Below are 6,434 nucleotides of genomic sequence, written 5' to 3' on the forward strand. Positions count from 1 at the left end.
GATCGAGACGATGATGGGTCTGCTCAGTCCGGGCGTACCGGATACGCCGGCTGCGCGCGTGGATACGCCCGTTCCGACGAGAGCGGGTGGAAGCAGTGGCGGCGGGGGCGGCGAAAGAGGCGGCAGCCGCGGGCGGAGCGGCGCCGGCAGCGGGGAAGGCGGCGGCTCGGGCAGCGAGGCAACGGCGCCGGAAGCCGGCAGTAAACGGACCACGCTCTACACCAAAGCGGAGTCCATTGCTGTGGCGTGGGCATGGGATGGCGTCACATCGGACTCCATAGTGGGAACCGATCAGACCGGGGGGAGCTTTTGGAAACGCGTCATGTTGGCATACAACGAGTTCAAACCTCAAGGCGCCAAACTGCGTGACGGGGAACAGCTCCGCAAAAAGTGGTCTAGAATTTGATGGCCACCAAGCGGTTCGCGGGCATATACGAGAACAACCTGCTCAATGCAGTGAGTGGCCAAAGCGAAGCCGACGTGAAAGCACTCTCTATGAACCAATTCAACCCGGAAAACTAGCCGAAGTTCACAATGTGAGAGTAGTATCTTGTTATCGAGCACTGTCCGAAATTCAAGGCCATCTATGCGCAAGAGCAGGCAGGAGCTCCTAGGGCGAAGCGTACTAGACATAGTCGGGGACTACAGCAGCGGCAGCGGCTCGCAATCAATCGACCTCAACGACGAGCAAACTGAAGAGCCCTCTGCTACAAACTCTAGGCGCCCACGCCCTCCGGGACAACAGGCCTCTATCCGAAGCGCTAGAGTGGCTGGAAGTTCCTCCCGCCTATCGTCGGCCGCGTCTCGATCAAGCATCCCGCAACCCGCCCCTATACCGCAGCCCATGGCCCCTGGTCCCCACGAGGTCTTGAGGGAGAACCTAGATGTGCAGTTGATGCAACAACTGCATGATAACTGCCTCCGCTACGAGACCGCAACCGACCCGGTCATCAAGGGTATATACTGGAAACTCATAGGTCGAATCCAGCGCCGTCTAGGCTTTACTGATGAGGATTTGGCAGGGGCGGCAGGCGGAAGCGGGGGAGACGGCAGGGAAGAGGAGGAGGAATCCGACTCCGCCACCGAGTAGACGGTGGCGGCGTTTTTATCTGTATTGTTTTTAAATGTTCGTTGTAAAATTTTTTCGGTTCTATAATACAACGAATATTCGGTCCCAATTACCTCGTTTTTTAATTATTTACATTCTGGTTATTTTTTATTATAATTGATTTAAAATAAACAAAAATAAAATTAAATGAAAAAGTGGATACAAAATTTGGGGGCTATTGGAAGTGTCCACTTTATAGCTGCGAATAACTTTTTTTGTGGATGCGGACAAATAGATTGGGCTGTGGACAAAAAAGGGGGCGAGGCTATTGGGGCCGTTCGCCTACAGTAGATAGTCTAATTTGACCTAGTTACTTATTAGGCCATCCACAATAGGAATAGCCCAGCAATAGCCTAGCCACAAACTCCTCCTGCCACATCATCAACACTAAAAATCCTCCTGCCACATCATAAATAGCCCAGCCATAGCCTAGCCACATCATAAATAGCTCAGCCACATCAATAGCCACATCACTCAAAATTATATAAAACAAATAATTAACAATCACACAAAATACGCAATTTAATTTACGATACATATACGAGAAAATTCAATAATATTATTAAAATTTAAAAAGTACATTAATTAAAAAAATTACATAATTAACAAAAAAAACTATTGCCGTGCAGTCCTCCGCGCCCATAACTCTTCAATTAAATCCTTTCGGAGTCGAATATGAGCCTCCGTTTGGCGCATGTCGGGCAAGTCGCGTATATATAGTGTTTCAGAAATAAAAAAAAATTAAAAATTCGCACTAGGAGGTGCACTAGGCGATCCGGACGCTGCAATAGCGCCTAGCGGATCGCCTAGCGCCCCGCCTAGCACCACGGAACCGCCGAGCGCTAGGCGGTTTTTTTTCGCGAAAATCGCTGGGCGGCTGCAATTGACCGCCTAGCGCCGGCGCTCAGCTAGGCGGTGCGCTAGGCGCTATTGTGGATGCTCTTAGTGTCTTTGCCCATCATTATCCTACAGTCTACACGGTACCAAACAGGCATTAAAGGCCATAGCCGCGAGTGGTCTAACCACTAATTTCATAATGGCGGCTGAGATGAGTTGGAGAAGAGAAAACAAGACTTGAAACTCTATCTAACACTCACTTCACTTGCCCTTGAAAATCATCATCTTTGTCGAAGCGGATTTCCTATTTAAACAATAATCATCATCTTCGTCTGAGCGGATTTCCTATTTAAACAATAATCATCATCTTCGTATGAGCGGATCTCCTATTTCAACAATAGGACATCATTCATATTCCAGCACTCATAACAAAATAAAATAATCGTATAAACATGTAAGTGATAATGAGATTATTTTATTTTGTTACGAGTGTCGAAGTAGAAATTATACACCATTATTAAAGTAGGAGATCAGCTTCTCATCTCCGTAGCAATTCTTAAAGCATCGTATTACTTAAACAAGTTCGAAATCTTTTATCCTTTCGTTTCATCTTAAGATATGATACTACATTGGACCATGAGCACTAAATCAGTCATACAATATCTTTTCTTTTATCAAGTTCGAAAAGCAATAGTTCCATAGTTTAGAAATTTACGAATTTACAAATTTTTCATTACATGCACAGCCACCCGATCCCTACAAACCCGAACCCGACCCGTTTAACTTAGCGAATCCCACAAAGAAGCGCACTTGCACTTAGCAAAGCCGAGGCGCTTCTCCTCCAAGTCATAAACCACCTCAAACCCCTGCTGCTGGTAGTTCCCCAGCAGCCCCGCCGGCCCTCCTCCCCGCCGTCCATCACCATCACGCACCCCACCTTCTTCTTCGCCTCCCCGTCCACGAACTCGTATAAGTAATTCTCCCGCGGCATCTCCACCATCGCATTCCCCCCGAAATGCCACGTCACCCGCGGAATATCCTCAAAAGATTCCCCATAGTAGCACGGGCTCAGCCACGTCCGCTCCTCCACGCCGCGCGCTCGCCCCGCCCGAACTCCCCCACCACCGCGAGGTAGAATCTCCGCGGCAGCATCGTGAACGTCGTCCCGAGTCCACCACCACCCCGCCGTCGCCCCGCCGGTCCACCCGCCGTAGCCTCTCCGGCGCCGGAATTTTGACGTTTCCGATCGAAACCGCCTCCAATCCGACGCAGTAAAAGTAGGGATGCTTTGGATTATACAGCATCGGTGTGTAACTGTACAAAACTTCTTCCGTTTCACCATCATCAGAGTCCGGTCTCTTCTTCTTTTTCTTCTCGTGCCGGCCTAGGATGAGGGGGCTCGGTTGCAACACACGATCGGCGTGGAAGGAGTGGGAAATTAAGCAATAAGAGAAGTAATTGGCGATCTCCGGCGAAGCGCGGGCGAGCTGCGCCGGGAAAGAGGCGGCCGCGGCCGAATCCGGCGACGCCGATGGGCTCGGCGAGGGCGGAGTGGGCGCAGCCGAAGGTGAAATTGGGGAGATTGAAGGAGGGGGAGGAGGAGAGGGTGTCGCGGTAGAGGGTGGCGAAGAGGCTGCCGTCGCCGTCGGCGTAGTAGAAGGAGGGGCAGGGGAATATGCGGCAGTCGCCTATTTCGATGGTTTCGAGGGGGCAATTGGCGATGGCGCAGAGGTGGGGGGAGGGAGTTGTGGGCGGAGGAGCAGAGGAGGGAGTTGCAGGGGAGGGGAGTGGCGGAGGAGAGGTTAAGGGGGGAGGGGGAGGGGATGGAGAAGGGGGAGTATTTGCCCTCGCAGAGGATGCAGTCGAAAGGGTGGCAAGGGACCCAAACGACGTCGCTGCCGGTGTCGAGGTAGAGGGAGATGGATTGGGGGCCGAGGGAGAAGGAAAGGGTGTAGTCAGCGCCGGAGGAGAGGGGGAGGGAGACGCGGTGGCGGTGGCGGTGGTGGCGGAAGCGGGTGGCGGAGCGGGAGGAGGTGGAGTGGAGGAGGTGAGGGGTGGAGTTGAAGAGGGTGGGGGAGAGGGAGTGGGAGAGGGGGAGGAGGAGTGGGGAGGAGAGGCAAGGGTGGAGGGAGAGGAAATGGAAGAGAAGGAGAAGGAGAAGGAGAAGGAGAAGGAGAAGGAGAAGGAGAAGGAGGAGGAGCTCCATTTGATTTGCTGTTCAATGAGATAGTAGAGTGATATTGAGAAATGAGTTTTTATGAGAATAGGGACAAGAATCGGGAATGGATGGGGATGGGGATTTTCATTTTATGATTGCGACTCAACATACATACATGTACAAACACATCATGACGTGTACTTTAGTATCCATATGTGCTAAGAGCATCTCCAGTAGTTTTGGACATGCAATAGTCCTCCCATAGCCTTGCAACTGCCACATCATCAGCACTAAAATCCTCCTGCCACATCATCTGGACATGCAACTGGACATGCAATAGTCCTCCCATAGCTTATCCACATCACTAATAACAATTATATAATTTAATTTACAATCGTAGCAACATACGGAATTTAATTTACGAGATAAATACAGAAAAATTAAATAATACTATTAAAATTTTAAAAAGTATATTAATTTTTAAAAAAGTATAAAAATTTAAAAGTACAATAAAAAAATTACATAAAAAAAGTGGTGCGAATGAAAATGATGTCCAAAGTGCGTATATATAGTGTTTCGAAAAATTAAAAAAAAATTAAAAATCTGACGCCGGTATGACGCCGATCCGGGGCCTACAATGGCGCCGTGAGGATCGGCGTGAGAATCGGCGTCAGCCCAAGAATCGGCGTGGGCACGCTGATTTTGACGCCGATTTCGCCGACGCCGGCTGCAATGGTTCGGCGTCAGCACCGGCGTCCGCGAAAAATCGGCGTGCCGGTGCCGACCCAGCCATTGGAGATGCTCTAATGCTATTCCCTAAGGGCATCATTAACCCTATCCCCATTTCAGGCCCCAATCCCCTACACGTCATCATTCCCCTATAGTTACTGTCCAAGCCCTAACTGCTCTAACCCTGTAGGCCCCAACCCGGGCCGCAACTAATAAATGACAATATTCACAACTTCAACATATTTTACTCGTAAATGCAATACGTTGAACAATTCAAACCGGGAAAATAAATTATTCATTCGAAAAAAGAAATTATAAATCCTAGAAAAAAAATACAAATCCTAGAAAAAAATTTAAAAGGTCCTAGAAAAAAATTACAAATCCTAGAAAAACTACTTCATTTGGGCGCGAAGGTAGGCGATCATCTCACGGTGCAACTCGAGATCGAACTCCGACATGGTCGAGGTATCCCTCGATGTCAACTCCGTCAGCTGGCTCATCCGCCAGGTAATACTCATCTCCGACAAAGAGTCGGACATCTTATCCAGAGACTGATTGATCGGCGGTGGCGCCATAGAGGAGTTGCTAGCAGTTGCCTTCCCCTTTGCTTTCCTCTTTGCCGCCTTTATTCACATCGGGCGGCTGTGAACGCTAGGAGATGAGACGAAGACGTCGTCGTCCGTCACGTTGAGGTCGATCGCCGGACCTCCTTCGCTCGAAGAGTAGTTTTCGGAGGCGGAAACTTTGGTTCTCTTCGCCGCCCCATTTGCCGTCGGCTTGGCACCACTGGTGTACTTCGGGCTCTTCTCGACGAGCTTCCAAACGTCGAAGTACTTGAAGGGCTTCTTCCCGTCAACGAAGAACGCCTCCTTCGCCTTCTCGACGAGGTCTGCCTCGCTGTGCCCGCTCGGCCACATCCGGACTACGTTGGCCCACTTTCCATTCCACTTGCTCATATCCGCCTGGACCCGACCCCAATGCTTGCGCAGCTTCACGTAGCTACGATCGAACGACCCTTTGGGACGCCCAGCGTTATACTTCTCAGCAATCCGCTCCCAGAACACCTTGCTGGACTGCTGCTTGCCGATGATAGGATCCTCGGTGACGTCGACGTAGTTCCTCGCACGCCACATTGTCTCTTGCGGACAGTACTTCTTCGGCCCATCCTCCTCGCCGACCTTGCCCTTGCCCCGCCCTTGATGGGGCTCCATCTCACTGATCTCGAACTTTTCCAGAACTCCACTGTGGGCGACGCAGACGATGTAATGCATTTTTTTTTAAAATTTGAAAATTATTTTTATATAAATACTCTCTACCCCACATTCACATTTTTAACATTTCCTTTCACATTTCCACTCTCAAATTACACTATAAAATGGATTTCGGTGAATACCCAAGTCCGAATAGCCCAGTGTTTGGGGATGGTGCACGTTGGCCGGATACAGACCCTGATGAATATCGGCCATTCGACTCCAACACGCAGTACGATCCCGAATTCAGTACGGATTCGTACGATCTGTCAGGACCCGGCCAAAGCCGAATACCTCCAGGGGATGATCGATGAGCTGCGCCGCAAGTTGGGACTTTTGTAGAGTAGTCAAC

The 6,434-nt window shown here is 50.1% G+C and overlaps 1 pseudogene; it reads right to left on the reverse strand.

The window, feature by feature from the left end:
• Positions 1 to 2,582: 2,582 nt before the first annotated feature.
• On the reverse strand, positions 2,583 to 6,103 carry LOC121810634 (annotated as a pseudogene).
• Between the last annotated feature and the right edge of the window lie 331 nt (positions 6,104 to 6,434).

Source organism: Salvia splendens, chromosome 7 (assembly GCF_004379255.2).
Source record: "Salvia splendens isolate huo1 chromosome 7, SspV2, whole genome shotgun sequence".
In the NCBI taxonomy this organism is placed as follows: Eukaryota; Viridiplantae; Streptophyta; class Magnoliopsida; order Lamiales; family Lamiaceae; genus Salvia; species Salvia splendens.